The sequence below is a fragment of the Schistocerca piceifrons genome, chromosome 3, assembly GCF_021461385.2.
Source record: "Schistocerca piceifrons isolate TAMUIC-IGC-003096 chromosome 3, iqSchPice1.1, whole genome shotgun sequence".
Lineage (NCBI taxonomy): Eukaryota > Metazoa > Arthropoda > Insecta > Orthoptera > Acrididae > Schistocerca > Schistocerca piceifrons.
In genome coordinates, this window is record NC_060140.1 from 881,443,335 (window position 1) to 881,460,932 (window position 17,598).

Here is a 17,598-nt window from a genome sequence, read left to right on the forward strand (position 1 = left end):
GCTCCGTGGCCGATAAGGCTGATAAACTACATTGCTCGATTGCTGTTTCAGTATCACTTACACGTGTTACGCATGTATCGTTATCATTATACTCCTCATGTCCGTTGTCCACACCGTCGAGCGCATATGACACTACACTCTCCACTGACTCACCTTGTAGAAACGCAAATCTTTCATCTGCCACTTCTTTCTCACTCTTTGAAATTCCTTGGGTTCCTTTCTGACGATTTTTCAACTTCGGCAACTGTTTTAGATATAATGCAATGTTTGCTTTGTTTATCGTTGCGATTGGTCTGCTTTGTATCAACACCATTAACACTGTAGTACTGTCGTCAGCTACTCGTCGACTAAGCAGTTAAACTACTCTCCATAGCCTCATGCTGTCTCACATTGGATACCTCTGGGCCCGCCCCCTTTTTCTATTAGCAGTCAATATTGAGGTTGCATGGTAGACAATATGTAGGGCGTCGAATGCCGTAAGCATCGTTTACCATTTGTGACCTCGCGTTCAAGGAGTTTCTCGTTAGATTTCTAAGGAATGGAGTTCCCAGATGATAGTTACAAGAGCGGTGGAGGCTGCGGTGTTATCATCAATACAAAGGAGTCTACAACGCGCTTTTGCGAGGCTGACAAGAAAAAAATCTCATAAAATGTATCGGGGTAGTCATTGTTTTGTATACGTTCTGGACTGATCGACATAACAAGTGGGATAGGTACTGTAGTTGTTCATCATTATTAAAGCTGCTTTAAAACCGTTGGAGAGTCACTGTTACGTGGCGCAGAAGATGTATTGTTATTTACAGAACGTATGTGTATTTTCGCTACAGTTATCGCTTGTCCGTTTTACCGAGAGAATATGTGGGACATACAAACCATATAGAATACCGCAGTCATTCCACCCAGTTTTGGAAGAGTTCATAGCTCAACAATTAGCTGACTGAATAACAAAAGAAAGGAATAGTGTATGGGTGACAGGAATTGTAATCATACCTGAGACGTCTATGAGCGGATGGCAGAAGTATAGATTTTGTTGCGATCATCGCTATTTGAATAGCAAGACTACAACAGATACATACTCTATTCTGAATATCACGGAGACCATGACCTAGGCGAGAGGAAATATTCTTTGACATTGAACTTAAAGAATGGATACCATCAGTCAAAAGTGGGTCCTGAAGATAGACAAGAAACAGCTTTTTCAGCAAGTAGGAACACTGCCAATATAGGAGGATACCTTTCGGTTGGAAAATGCGCCGGCGACATTCCAGCGGTTACTGGACAGACTTCTGTGGCCGAGCGGTTCTAGGCGCTTCAGTCCGGAACCGCGCTGCTGCTACAGTCGCAGGTTCGAATTCTGCTTCGGCCGTGGATGTGTGTGATGTCCTTAGGTTAGTTAGGTTTAAGTAGTTTTAAGTCTAGGGGACTGATGACCTCAGGTGTTAATTCCCATAGTGCTCAGAGCCATTTGAACCATTTGAACTGAACGGAGTGCTGATAGGATTAAAACTACACCAGTGCTTAGTATACTTTGATGACATAATCGGCCATTCAAGGGATATTAAGGAAAATAGACAACGTCTAAAAGAAGTAATCAGTAGATTATGGGCAGCATATCTCACACTCACGCTGAAAAATGTCACTTTGCGCTGTAGGAAGTTAACTATTTGGATCATGCCATAAGTAAGGGTGGTGTAACGACTGATCCGAGTTTGGAGCAAGCAGTGCAAGATTTTCCAGTACCGCAAACTACTAGGGTACTACAATCTTTCCTCTATCCCGCAAATTATTATGAGAGGTTCGTGAACGGATTTGTGGCTATTGCAAGACCGCTTACGCAATTGTTCAAGAAAAGGGGTAAGTTTGTGTCGTGGGAGGAATATCAGGGAGCATTTGACGAGTTATAGAAGACGTTGACATCCTGTTCAGTTTTGGTGTTTCCAGAATTTCGGAAAGAATTTGTATTGTAATTTGATGCAACAAACTGTGCCCTTGGGTGCGTTTTGGGCCAGGAGGTCGATTGTCATGAACATTCTGTTGCTTTTGCTTCAAGAGAGTTGAGCGCTGCAGAAAGAAATTACTCTATAACGGAGAGAGAGATGCTTAGTCTGGTATAAGGAATAAAGTACTTTAGATATTATTTGTAGCCGAAGGAGTTTATGTGGTAACGGACCATGTAGCTTTACTTTAAAGTGGTGGCTTGAAGGACCTGTGTAGTACATTACCTAGACGGGCATTGAATTTGAGTAGCCGGCCGTAGTGGCCGAGCGGCTCTAGCGCTACAGACTGGAACTGCGCGACCGCTACGGTCGCAGGTTCGAATCCTGCCTCGGGCATGGATGTGTGTGATGTCCTTAGGTTAGTTGGGTTTAAGTAGTTCTAAGTTCTAGGGGACTGATGACCTCAGCAGCTAAGTCCCATAGTACTCAGAGCCATTTGAACCATTTGAATTTGAGTAGGAAATAATGCACAAGTCGGGGAGGAAACACGTAAGTGCAGACGGGCTGACCAGAAAGATAGCTGTATCACAGGCACTGGGCTAGGATCTTGCGAAGAGGCGAGCAGCACAGAACATCGACGAGAATGTAAGGAGTATAAGAAACAGCAGCAGTTTGGGATGCATAACGGATCATTTTGCAGAGAGACTAGATTAGAGCCAATACTGGTGGTACTGTCCAAGATAAAATTGTAAATGTTACGTGAGATCCATGATTATATTTCGTCAGGCCATGATGGATGCAGGGCGACGAATAGAAGGGTGGCAGAGGAATATTGGTAGAAAGGAACCAAGCATGTTGTCCGATACGTCAACAATTGTGTGGATTGTGCACAGTGCACCAATTTAAGTCGGGAGCAGGTGTAGTTACAAATATTGTCAGAAGCAAGAGAACCTTTTAGTTTGATTGGAGGGGCGAGTTAGGACCGTTCGAACGAACTCCAGCGGGTAATCATTTTGTGCCGACCATAACAAATCATTTCTTCAAAAATGGTTCAAATAGCTCTGAGCACTATGGGACTTAACATCTGAGGTCATCAGTCCCCTAGAAGTTAGTACTACTTAAACCTAACTAACCTAAGGACATCACACAACACCCAGTCATCATGAGGCAGAGAAAATCCCTGACCCCGCCGGGAATCGAACGGAGATTTGATGTTTTACCGGATTCCTAATATTCACGGTCACTCGTGAAATGGTCGGACGGGAAAATCCCCACTTCATCGCTACCCCGGAGACGCTGTGTCCACAGGTCGTGCGCCGACTATAACACCACGTTCAAACTCCCTTAAATCTTGATAACCTGCCATTGTAGCAGCAGTAACTGATCTAACAGCTGCGCCACACACTTGTTGTCTTATATAGGCGTTATCGACTGCAGAGCCGTATTCTGCCTGTTTACATATCTCTGTATTTGAATACGGAAGCCTATATATTCCAACTCTCTCTTCTTACTCATTTGTTTATTTTCATTTCTTACCTAGTAACTCTTAATGTGTATCTCTCCACTACTATCTGAGCAAATTTCACCTTCTAAATTGTTTTCACATTTAAAACTGCGTAAGGGTCGAGTATGCGGGGACTATAAACCTTCCTTTCAGGTACAATGGAAGCTTAGTTTTCGACACACTATTCAGTGTATTTAATGTCCAGAGCTCCGACATTTATTCTTGCGACTATAGACGTTTTTATATTAAACAGGAGCTTTAGAATGAATGTGTGATTAGTTTCCGAATATATCTCTACTTTGGATATAAGATTCAGCTGGAGAGAGATAAAGAACACTCACGAAGGATACGTTTGAGCTGGATAACATTTATCCTGATTAACAACGATGTCCCACTGAATCTAAAAGCGGAAATCAACAATGCCTGTGTCCTACCAATAACCACGCACAGTCTAGAAGCGTTGGCAACCACAAATGTGAGTTCTCATAAATTACATGGTGCGCAAATAAGAATGGAGAGGCGGTTATGTGCATCAGCCTCAGGAGTAAGATAAGGAACTATCAAAGGCGATAAGCTGAAGCGGGAATTGGCTGTCCACATAACAAGAAAAGACCCCAATAGATAGAGCAATAAGATGGTTTGTTGGAGACCGTGAGAACAAGAAAAAACCACTGGGGCACCCCAGACGAGAACAGTCGATGACATCAAGGATGGTGGTACCTCACGGCAGAGAATCAAGTAAAGTGGAAAAAGATGGAAGAGGCCTTCTTACAGTAGCGAATGATTGGTGGCTAGAGAAAAAGAAGAACAAGAAGGTTTTCATTATTCATTCATTTCTGTATGCTCTGTATACCATTGACTATTACATTGCTAGCTCACGTGAACTGGGAGTTGCATGCGTTATTGTCTGATGGTTCAACTCATTTTGAGCGCCTTTTGTTGTACAGCTCTATACAAAGCTATTCATTTTCTACTGATCTTCAAACCCTGTGTTTGCTGTTGGTGCGCAGAAGCCCTCGCGAACCATTTGCTGCCTGTCCCTCTCAAAAGACAACAGCCATTCTGCGTTTTCCTCCCATCGTAGTGCCTCCAACGCACCGTAATCGCTATGACTGATTTCTTTTGAGTTTGGTTGTTATGAAATGGGTCAACTACAGAACGCCACTGATATCGTGTGGTCCAATGTTGACCTCTTTTTACCATTTTCTAAGCCTACAAAGACAAAAAAAATGTGTTGCCTAAGCATGATGTTTACGTTACAACCACTGGAGACGCTCCAAAAACGTGAATTATGTCTAGTGAAGCTTATCAGTTTTCAATCTGTTTATGATGGAAAAATAAAAATAAATGTGACTCAGGTGATTTATGATGTTTACTTTCCAGCTGGTGCATCTGAGTATTATTAGTAGCTACACTCTAGTTCGTAAACCTAATTACAAAAATGAGAATAAAACTCGTTAGCTTACACTTTTGGTACACTGGCTCTCAGTGATGATGTCTTTGAGACACAAGCTAAATATATTTCCGAGCCTGCTCAAGGGACACATCAGCTGAGGAAGCGTATATTACCTGCTGGTAGTTTAACTGAAACTTGCCAGCGATGCAGAATGTTTGGCAACTCTGGAGTCACCGAGTTACTTCCTGGATGGCACACAATTACCCTGCTAGAGTCACTTAATATTTTCTTGTCGTTTCCACTGAATAATCCGTGCGATTTTCATAAGGGATTATCAATTTATGGTTTTGAGCCCAGGAAGCTCATTGCACGTGGAAACTGCAACTATTCCAGTTTTTTTACGTTGTGATTTATCTGTTCTAGTCACCACTGGAGCGATAAGGTAGAGACGAATGCTGCAGTTCCTCACAAGGTCTGTTAGCGAGTTGACACTGTAGAGAGAAGGTTGCTTTGGCTCTTGGTCCGAATCTGGATGGATACCAGCTTTTTAGCTTTTTACATTCTCTGACAGAGTTACAAGCAGTTTGATCGAAAATCAATAATGTAATAGTAAGGAAACAGTATTTGTTGAAAAAATCAGGAACCATTAGCACAAAAGAAATTTTATTTCTTTACCGTTTCCAGACAGTTAAGGTCCTTCTTGAGAAGATTACAATTTCTTTTGGGCAACTGGATGCTGATTTTTTTAAACAGATACACCTACAGTTGCTGAAGATGGGTAAGGTATGCTGATACTAGCAATCCATAGAGTAAGGGCGAAAAATTATTGTACTGCTCACTTTACAATGCCGTTTACTGCTTCTGGTGGCATAGTTCTTGGTTTTTGTGAACTCACAATTTTAGTGGCATTGAAGAATTCATTAACTTTGTTTCTTTGTGCATCCACTCCTGCATATGACAGACGACAGCACATAAATACAGACCATTTTGACGTCCAGAGTGCATAATACCTTAATAATTCATGCTGATTTAGACATGCCTGTATTACAGTTACTTTATGTTTCATTAATATAGACTAATGTCGTAAACTTATCATGGTAAGTTGTAATTCATATGAATTAATACAGTGCTTATTTTAATAGCATTTATTGATTACTTACTTGAATAAGCATAAGAGAGAAATTCATCTTCAGTAATATATTCCCTAACATTATCTACAACGGACTGATAATGTTCAAGTAGCTTACGTACACTCCTGGAAATGGAAAAAAGAACACATTGACACCGGTGTGTCAGACCCACCATACTTGCTCCGGACACTGCGAGAGGGCTGTACAAGCAATGATCACACGCACGGCACAGCGGACACACCAGGAACCGCGGTGTTGGCCGTCGAATGGCGCTAGCTGCGCAGCATTTGTGCACCGCCGCCGTCAGTGTCAGCCAGTTTGCCGTGGCATACGGAGCTCCATCGCAGTCTTTAACACTGGTAGCATGCCGCGACAGCGTGGACGTGAACCGTATGTGCAGTTGACGGACTTTGAGCGAGGGCGTATAGTGGGCATGCGGGAGGCCGGGTGGACGTACCGCCGAATTGCTCAACACGTGGGGCGTGAGGTCTCCACAGTACATCGATGTTGTCGCCAGTGGTCGGCGGAAGGTGCACGTGCCCGTCGACCTGGGACCGGACCGCAGCGACGCACGGATGCACGCCAAGACCGTAGGATCCTACGCAGTGCCGTAGGGGACCGCACCGCCACTTCCCAGCAAATTAGGGACACTGTTGCTCCTGGGGTATCGGCGAGGACCATTCGCAACCGTCTCCATGAAGCTGGGCTACGGTCCCGCACACCGTTAGGCCGTCTTCCGCTCACGCCCCAACATCGTGCAGCCCGCCTCCAGTGGTGTCGCGACAGGCGTGAATGGAGGGACGAATGGAGACGTGTCGTCTTCAGCGATGAGAGTCGCTTCTGCCTTGGTGCCAATGATGGTCGTATGCGTGTTTGGCGCCGTGCAGGTGAGCGCCACAATCAGGACTGCATACGACCGAGGCACACAGGGCCAACACCCGGCATCATGGTGTGGGGAGCGATCTCCTACACTGGCCGTACGCCACTGGTGATCGTCGAGGGGACACTGAATAGTGCACGGTACATCCAAACCGTCATCGCACCCATCGTTCTACCATTCCTAGACCGGCAAGGGAACTTGCTGTTCCAACAGGACAATGCACGTCCGCATGTATCCCGTGCCACCCAACGTGCTCTAGAAGGTCTAAGTCAACTACCCTGGCCAGCAAGATCTCCGGATCTGTCCCCCATTGAGCATGTTTGGGGCTGGATGAAGCGTCGTCTCACGCGGTCTGCACGTCCAGCACGAACGCTGGTCCAACTGAGGCGGAAGGTGGAAATGGCATGGCAAGCCGTTCCACAGGACTACATCCAGCATCTCTACGATCGTCTCCATGGGAGAATAGCAGCCTGCATTGCTGCGAAAGGTGGATATACACTGTACTAGTGCCGACATTGTGCATGCTCTGTTGCCTGTGTCTATGTGCCTGTGGTTCTGTCAGTGTGATCATGTGATGTATCTGACCCCAGGAATGTGACAATAAAGTTTCCCCTTCCTGGGACAATGAATTCACGGTGTTCTTATTTCAATTTCCAGGAGTGTATTTCACGCCTGCAGAAACGTACTCGTTTGGAATTGGAGATGTCGTCAATCCAGACTTCAAGTGCATTTTCGTCTGGAATGGAGTTTTAATGACGGCTGCCTGATAAGTGGCGGGATAGGTAAATCCGTGAGAAATGACTTCCCAAACTCTTGGATAGTTTTGTGTGTGAAATCAGCAGAGTGAGTTATCACGTAATAGCTACTTCTGCGGCCCGTGGTCTTCAGCCGTATTTTATAACATGCATCAGACAACTAACAACCGAATGTAAAAACGTTCACTAACTTTAAGGGCTTCGCAAGAGTGTATTTTTCTTGCTCAGTGATGAACAGAAATACTTACAGAGACACTGATATTTTAAGATCTGCTTAATTTTAATTAACGTTGGTGAATTCGGCCTTGGATGAAGTAAGATCTGCCGCTCGCGTCAGGGACAGACTGGTATTTAGCGTGGCCACGGGGGCGTTAACAGAAGTGAGAAGGGCGAATATTTTTTTAAAAAATCTCTTTTGGTCCATTATGGCCGGGGGACATCGGCTGGTAAGTACTTTTCAATCCCAATAAACTTTACCAACAGCCGTATATTTTGAGATATTTTATTTTATTCTGAAAGCAACCAGTTTCGGCAATTCATTTTGCCATCTTCAGGCCCCATACACTTTTATCCAAAAAATAAACGTATCGTATAGCGCCATAAAAGACTGGATATCGTGAATTCTAATCTTTATACAAGTACTTCATACGAAGACGTGACGGCTTACCGTTCCGACAGCTCACAGCTGTGCGCAGCTGCTATGGTATGAATGTCAAACGGAAGTAACATGGATTCGTCCTTGCGCATTATAGAGAGGGTCATCTGCAAATGTGGTACCTGTTCGTAGGAAGTGATATGAAATCAGATTAAGGCTGTTTTAATACAGTGAAAGGAGTAGGAGGAAAATTACATTCAAAATATTTAGTAAAATTTTATGATCGTGTCTCGTATTGCAATTACTGTTATCAATTAACATCACACATTACTTTATTTAGGTTACCAATTAATAGTAAGATCGGTAGGGGTAGATGTGGTAAAGTGGCCAAGACGGGAAAAGTGGGAATTGCATAATTTTTGCGCTGTTGCCTGCTGAAAAATAGCCTGCTGAAAAGTGGTTAGACTAGTTCTAATACACATCGCAGCTGATGTCAGTTGTACTGGAAGAGGAAGCTTGTTCCGTTATTTCTCAGCAAGAACTTTTTTGTTTTTGAGTCGTCTGATGTAGAATAAGTCACTTATATTATTCTTGTTGCCTTACTTGTATGGGGAACACTAATTTTTTGCAATATCAATGTTCAAAAACATCTTTTGGCCTACTAAGTTTTTGTCAGTTTGATGGTTTCTGGTGTGGGTCACTAATGCCGAAATGGGCAGCACTACTCGTCGGGTAAAGTGGCCAACGTGTTCTCTCTAAAGAGAGTTAGTCATTCCAAAAAACACGCTTAACACAACAGAGAAAACTGACTTCTGAACGGTTTTATACACAAAGCTATCATCTCCCATTCCATCCTTCTGTCACAATTTCGAATTAATTAAATTATATTATTTAAAACGGTCCGCGCTCTCTTGTATTCAGCCTAATACAAAAGTCCGATTGAAAACGATGTGCTGCAGCCGCCTGGCATTCTTTCGGATACTAGAGCGTGAAGACGCCCAGAAAATGTCTCTAGAAATCATATAAACAAACATGGGAGCCTGTAGCGATTGGGCTGGCTTAAAAATATCTGGTGTGATACCCTATAATATGCAGATTCAAAATATGTGAATGTTAAAATTTTATCAGTGACCATGGTTTGATGAAAATTGAATTTATATTTGAGTGGCCACTCATTTCCCCCCTTCTTCCTGTGGAGCCGGCCCGAGTCGTCGCTCTACAATGTCAATATCGGCTTGAAAGCAAAAACGTTTGTCAACCACTGGGTTAGCGTTAAATTGTTACATTTGATCACATATGTCACTTATCAAGATTTCCTGAATGTCGAAAAAATGGTTCAAATGGCTCTGAGCACTATGGGACTTAACTTCTGAGGTCATCAGCCCCCTAGAACTTAGAAGTACTTAAACCTAACTAACCTAAGGACATCACACACATCCATGCCCGAGGCACGATTCGAACCTGCGAGCGTAGCGCTCCTGCGGTTCCAGACTGTAGCGGCTAGAACCGCTCGGTCATCCCGGCCGGCTGAATGTCGAAAATTATTAATGCCGGAACGATCTTTCTTCAAACAAGAAAATCCTTTCGTGAGATGAAATGTTAGACCTATTTCTACTTGCGACTCTACTTTGTAACGCTTAAATAAAGTTTATAAGGTCCAAATATGTAAAATCCAATTCGTAACTACTAGACAAATACTAGAACTTCACAAGAGAAAATGATAATTGATAAATACACTCATAGCAACCATTGTACGTCGTGCAGCTGCACAGAGTTCACTCAGTTTATTGAAATTATTTTGTACGAAAAATCAAAGCACAAAAAGAAACAGTTTTGTGCTAAACAGTGTGAGGTCAGAAACGTGACCAAGGTGCGCCGTGACGTATTCGTGCAATATGACGACGGCTAGTTCAAGTGGCCAGCTGTGGATGGTCGGTGTACCGTGGCCGCTGTTGGCCAGAAACTGTTTTAATCGTGACATGGCCTCGAGGTTTTTCACGGAAATATTACTGGGAGCCTTTGCTGTTACTGGTGGTTTAGAAAGTGAAGCACATTATGAGGTTCCATCAGACTTATACCTTTGGCAGAGAATCGAAATGGCCGGCCGGAGTGGCCGTGCGGTTCTAGGCCCTACAGTCTGGAACTGCGAGACCGCTACGGTCGCAGGTTCGATTCCTGCATCCGGCATGGATGTGTGTGATGTCCTTAGGTTAGTTAGGTTTAAGTAGTTCTAAGTTCTAGGGGACTGATGACCTCAGAAGTTTAGTCCCATAGTGCTCAGAGCCATTTGAACCATTTGAATCGAAATGTATTTTAAAAATAAAGGATAAGTGGATTCGAACTCATTAATGTGTCCACTTTTACCAGTAGACGACGAGAAGGAAACAGCAGTGTCACAGTACCAGACACTTCTACGTCCAACAACGTTGCCAGATGGTAGAGATGGCTGAATTTAAATTTCTGAGAGGTGGCCAGTTTTATAGGCCCCTTACGTGAACGACTCATATATAATCCCTGCAGTGCCGCTCTGGAGGTTAGGTTTTATATCGCAGTGTGTGCGAAGAAATATTCTACTAAAACGTTAATAAATATATAAGTACCCAACAGCCAGAAATGGAAGTAATACTGCCTTGAGTATGAAAAGGAAAAGGGAAATATTACTGACAGATTACGGAACTATTTTCACAAGTTTCCTTCAACAGACTTCACAAGTTTAGCCAGCCACTTGAGATAAACGTCTCACTTATCTGTAAATTTCTACTTCCAAAATCAGATGAATTTAAGATGTATATGAACAGCAAGAACGTGTCTCTATTGAAGTCATATTTTGAGCGCATGTTTTCTGTGTTTGAAATTAATAGTTTTCACTATGACAGATTTTATTGTTTTAAGAAGTAGACTGTCTGCTAGTTGTATATGATTTTTCCATGTGTTGCTGAAGATATGAAGATAGTCGCCGCTGATCGAAATCGACAGACTAAGGACAAAAACTTCTGTGGTCATAGAAGGGAATAAAAGAAATTTATTTTTTCCTCTGTCTCGGCGGTTAAACCGAGGCTCGCTAATCTCATTAAACTTCATACAGCGTGGCAATGAAAGGTCGGCCAGAAATTGTCTGCGAGAAAATGCGCGGAGCAATAAGTCGCGTAACTTGTCTGGTACGCCGCACAGCGCTCAAGAGTACGTGGAGTGTGGCCGTGGCCGCAATTCTGATTCCGCGTGACGCCACGGGAGCTCCCGGAAGAGGAGAAACTAGCGGTTCAGCGCCGAGCGGGAAAACCAGATCATCTCTGAGGCGTATTCTCGCAGGCAACGATCTGCCGCATGTTTCGTAGAACGAAAAGTGATGTCTTACTGCGTGGGGTATGTCTGTTTTTGCTTAGAGCGTGTGCTGACCTGAAAACCACACGCCGGTCTGTGCATAGTAGTGGGCAGGTACGGATTCGATTAGATTCTCGACTGGAGTATGGGTCTTAAATCTGTTGTTAGTACGTGTCAGTGCCAAGACACACAAAATCATCAGCCGCTTGAAACCCACTGCTGGTTGAAGACCTCCTGAAAACTTCCATGGTAACCAGATAGGGGCGCCCAAGTTTCTCATACACGTAGCCTCAAGTCACCTACTCACTTCTAATTTGCTCGTCGTCTCGGTCTTTTCTTATCTTCTGGAATATGTCTGCATGTCCCGTACACCTCCATTTTATTTTGATAACTTGCTGAGTACCTAGCATTGCCCATATATATATATATATATATATATATATATATATATATATATTCCTTCCAGTATTCTATTTGTCAATTTTCCTCCCCCCCCCCTCTCTCTCTATCTCCTCCTCGCCCCTCTCTTGTTCGGCGCCTCTTCTATCCTTTGTTTATCCCTCTCTCATGTCTCTGTCTATCCCTTCCTCTTCCCCTTCCTTGCCCATTTCCTCCTCCCGTCTCTCTGTTCGTCTCCTCCTCCTCCTCTCTCTATCTCTTCTCTTCCTCCTTCTGTCTCTGTCCATCTCATCCTCTTTCCTTTCTCTGTCCACCTCCTCTTCTTCTCTCTCTCTCTGTCCATCTCTTTCTCTTTCTCTGCTCATTTTCTCCTCCCCTCTCTCTGTTCATCTGCTCCTCCCCCACCCTCTTTCTCCGTATCCTCCTTCCCCTGTCTGTGCCCATCTCCTCCTTCTCCATCGCTGTCTGTCCAGCTCCTCCTCCCCCCTTTCCCACCCTTCCCTCAGCACATTATCATACTCACCCCAGTAGGAGACTGACGTTTCTTACCCCCATAGAATTTCTGTCCAGATTGTACGTAATATGCGTACCAAATTCGGTTGACATTTTTCCAGACCTACTTCGGGAAGGGTAATGTTGACAACACGAACACCTCTTTATGAAACTGTGCAGGTGAATCGGAAAGGCTTATCTTGACAAGCTTTTGGACCTCATGTGTGGCTGTTGTGAGGTGCTGTGGGCTCAGATTTCGTATTGATGGAGATAATTGGTCGATGTTTTCTTGGAAACGGAAGATATTGCACGCATGGCGTGGCCTGCTCACTCTCCCTATATGAATCCCACAGAGATGTCTGGGATGCACTAGCGAACAGGCTGCATCACTTGAGCATCCACTACCCACTCTCCAAGACTTGCGGGCTGCTCTACAGAAAGAATGGTCTTTATTGCCTCAACATGCGGTTTATGACATCATTCACAGCATTCCCCTTCGATGTCAGCCCACTATTGCTGCCAGAGATGGTCGACCCTATGCTGAGCACATTAACCATTGTCGGAATATGTGTGCAAATCCATTAAGTTGGAAAAAACGAAAACAATTTTGTCTACAGTTATGCACGTTGCAGTTATTTATGTTCTGCATTCCTTACAATGTTTCTACTTCACTATCACCTATCTACACCGTGTTGTGGAAAATAAACACTATCTTGCAAAATTTCCGTTTGTTGCTTTAATTTTGGACACCAGTGTACGTACACCCAATTTTATAATATTTATGGGTTCATAATCTGTCTCTGATAATAATTTCGAACACGTATTTCCCCTTTGCTCGCTGTTAATCTCACGTTGTGTTTGGTTTCTGCATTCAATGTTCATTACTCGCTGCCGTAAGTCAAAAATGGTAATATACACTCATTCAAAACTTTTCTTTGCAAGATATCGGAAACTTAGTATTCGTAACTCAGTAGTTTTTCCAAAAGGTATTTGCGCCAAATTTTATCATTTCTATTATTTCCTTCACTGACTATCCAGTCATTTTCTTCAGTTGTGCCAAAAGCGAAGACTGTTCAATAAAGAATGATCATAATTTTTTTGACAACATATCGTTACTCAAGCTCACAACTTTCATGGTGCTTCTCAAAATAGTCTCCTTTGGATGCGATGCACTTGTCCCAGCCTTTCTACAGCGTGCAAAGGTATGCTGGGAAACCATTTTTTGAAAGGCTCTTCAGAATCGCCTCTATTTTCTTCATTGCTGTTTGTGATGTGGAAAATGCTCCCCCAAGGAGGTGTTTCTTCTGCCTCGCCAACAGAAGAATGTCACATTGGGCTAAATCAGGAATATAGGGAGGATGAGGGACGCACTTCACATTGATTTTTGCAATACATTCAGTAACAATATTTGCAGTTTGCAGCCGTGTATTATGGCGATACAGGATCCACTCTGTTTCAGAGATATGTAGTCTTTTGCGCCAGGTATGGACTCGCAAAGTTTTCAAGGCATCCAGGTAGTGTTGCACAGTTACTGATGTGTGAGTAGGTATATCTTGCTGATAATTATTCCATGAATGTAAGAAAAAGAGATGACCATAACTTTGCCAGAAGAAGCAGCCACTTTTGCTTTTTTAGCGGTTGGCGATGAAGAAGATTTCCGCACTGAGCTTTGCTGTTAGCTCTCAATATCAAAACGAGGTAGTCAAATTGTAACGCCGGAAATGCATATCCTCCTATTTCCATCTATTCTACTATAAATTTTTTCCTTATTTTGTTACTTGAAGGTATGGCATTTCTGTGTCTATATGAAACATTCTAAAACGAAAACATATGTGTTTTTTAACACAAACTTACGTTTTTTTAAATGGACCTCCTATATTTTTTCTTCAGCAATCCATAGCATGACAAAGCACATACACAATGGCGTTGATTGCATCGCAATATTCCCATTACATCCCGAGATGTTGAGACGCGAAGTTGACGCTTGAAGCACCCGACATGCGCTGCTAGCGCACGTCCTGAGGCTCAGGCGTGAACCCCATGCTGCCCGTAATCGCGATGTGATTGACATGCGTAATCACACCTCCATACTTATCAAGAGGTCCGAAACGAATAATACGGTCTGCTGCCATCAAAACTTTTAGTCCACTTGCTCGTTTCACTAAAACCATCAACATGAATTTTACTATTAGGAGTGAATGATTAACTGTCACTTGCGCTAGATCTACAGTAAAGTAAAGTTTTAACGTTGAACGGCATTACCTTTTTAGTAACGGATTAACGATAAGCGAAGTTAACTTTGTGACTAACGTTGCTGTACACAGATATGTTACAGAACCGCATCACCCCTAGCCTATAGGATGAATACCTGCTGGAATGTACGACGTTAATACAGGTTGGCAGCAGACCGTATTATTCGTTTCGGACCTCTTGATAAGTATGGAAGTGTGATTACGCATGTCAATCACATCGCGATTACGGGCAGCATGGGGTTCACGCCTGAGCCTCAGGACGTGCGCTAGCAGCGCATGTCGGGTGTTTCAAGCGTCAACTTCGCGTATATTGTATATATGTATAATTGGTTTGTTTTGTAAGTATTTTTACGCTGAGTCTGGCTTAGGGAAAACATCGATAGGTCGTGTGGAGAACCAGTTTATGATCTTTGGTAGTGTTAACTCTGCCGCGTTGACCGCGGGCAGAGCAGCGTCTGGCTGGAGTAGGGCGGTTGAACAGGGTGTTGTGTGACGCTCCCGCGAGTTGACGTACTTCCGGAATATGGCAGCATGTAATTGCGCTCGACTTGCTATGATAGTTTCTGACACGGAGTCGCAGACGGGAACCATTAGCTGGCGCAGAAGAGCCCGTTTCGCCTGGTGGCCGTGTCGAGAAGAAGGCGCGCCAACATCCAGCATCTGCAACAGCGACGGCCGACAATGAGTGAGTGTCGCCACCTCCTCGATCTACGACTACAAATATTCAATCAACCAATAAGGACGACTGAAAGCACGTAAAGGTTTAGAACTGTATGGCAGACCTCAGCTTTTCAAACTGTTCTATTTGCATCACTAAAATACAGCAACTTAGCATGAACCTTTGTTGCTCATTGTCCCAATTGCATTACCAAGCAGGGTCCCTTCCTTTTCCGGAATGAACCCGAGTGTCGTTGAAATTCATACGCCAGCATTAAAGTAATATCACTCCATTTCACTGCTTTAATTTCAAAGTTCAGTTAAGGTATTCATAGCTGGCGACAATATTTAGATTACACAAGCACAAATTAAGAGCGCGAGTTTTGTTACCATATTTTAGCTTACCTGTGACTGCAGCTCAGCTTGGTACGTACTAAATTTTACTATTGTTAATTGTTCAGAATCATTTAATTCGAGTTCAAAGTTAAATCTCTTATTTCTAAATTGCGTAGATTAAGTAGCTTTTGAAATGATTGTTGAGATAGCCAAAGACTGACCTTATTTTATTGAATTTCTTAGTGCTTCAGAAACAAAGTTCACTATTAATTTCAGTCACTAAATTAACTTTCAATTTTTATTAATTCTTTTGCTAAATTAAGTCAGTGTGTAGCGAAATTTATTACTTCTGACAAACATTCAGTTTTCACACAACACGTGTCAACCTTCAGTTGCCACGCTTTTAGTGTGCTAATTATATGTGCAATAACCTTTCTTTTTGAGTTGTTATAGTAGTTGTCCATAGGACCGGCGACCGTAATTTTCTCCAAACCTCAGATATCTAATTAACGCCAGTTAATTGTTAACGTAACGACCGCACATTTACTTTCTTTATTAACTTTACCTTTTTTCAAAATTAATTTCCACCAATTTCATTTGCATTTTTCCTTTCATTTAGCTGTGACCCTTTCCCCCCTCTTTACCGACAGATTAACTTCGGTGACGATTGCTTTTCCAAAACTTCCATTAGGTACACGCTGTTTAATTTTTCACTGTCATTAAGGTCGATAAGTGAGGGGGAGGTTACAAAATTTCATCAGCGGCAGTTATCTTCGGAAAGAACTCCGGATCTTCCTCTGACATCAACAGCTGCCTGCAGACCTGCACTCGAATGTCCTTTTATTCGAGATTGAGATGACTTGGAACCTACCGTGTACAAACCTGTCTCGTGTGTAAGTTTTCTGTTATCTCCTTGTGTGAGGCACCCAAAGAAATTTTTGATTATATTTCGGCAGTGTTTGTAAAGTTACTCGTCAATTTTCTCTCATAATGACTTGAGAAACCCACGTGGAACGAGGCTACCTCCTCCGGAAGCCAGCCGCTCCCCAGTGCCGCCCGGCCTTAGCACGGACTGTGCGCCCACTCACTGAGAGCGTGTGGCTTACAACACTGGGCTCAACCAAACAGAATCCCGTTATGCAGATAGGGCGTCGGTATTACAAACTTTTGTTAATCTCACTCATTTCACAACGTAATGTTTATCAAGAATACAATCTGCAGTACAGATAGGGGAGAGTGTTGAAGTTTGGAACACTATTCAGACTGCCGCTTCTAGCTGGTCGCGTAATAGAAGTTTAGTGTATTTTGTTGTTCTGTCTTTAAGTGAGAGCATTCACTTTATTTCTGCTGCAGTCTTCTTCTGAAATTACATAAATTACTCGGCAAAAGTAAGGTTTTTACATGGGAGGTGCCGGAGTGGAGAAGAGTTTGTACCTCCTTAATTCAGCCCGGGTTCCCGGGTTCGATTCCCGGCGGGGTCAGGGATTTTCTCTGCCTCATGATGACTGGGTGTTGTGTGATGTCCTTAGGTTAGTTAAGTTTAAGTAGTTCTAAGTTCTAGGGGACTGATGACTAAGTCCCATAGTGCTCAGAGCCATTTGAACCTCCTTAATTCAGACGAATTTTGTATGAGAACGAGACATGCACTCGACCCCCATCCTTATCTGCCAGTTAATTAATTATGAGCGCAACGGTAACGGAAGGAAATGATGGTGAACCCTGGTAGTTGGTAAAATTAAGGAGTGTACACTCACAATAATTTAATAAAAATCGTAATCTACTCAAAAAAAGAGAACTTTATCATAATAAACAACAGCAAATGGGATTCTGCCTACATCTACGAAATGATATGCGGATTAAACATTACAATGAGATTTATTATATATCAGAACATAAATGTACGTGACTGTCGACACACACAGTAGGTTAAAGGATAGAGTATAC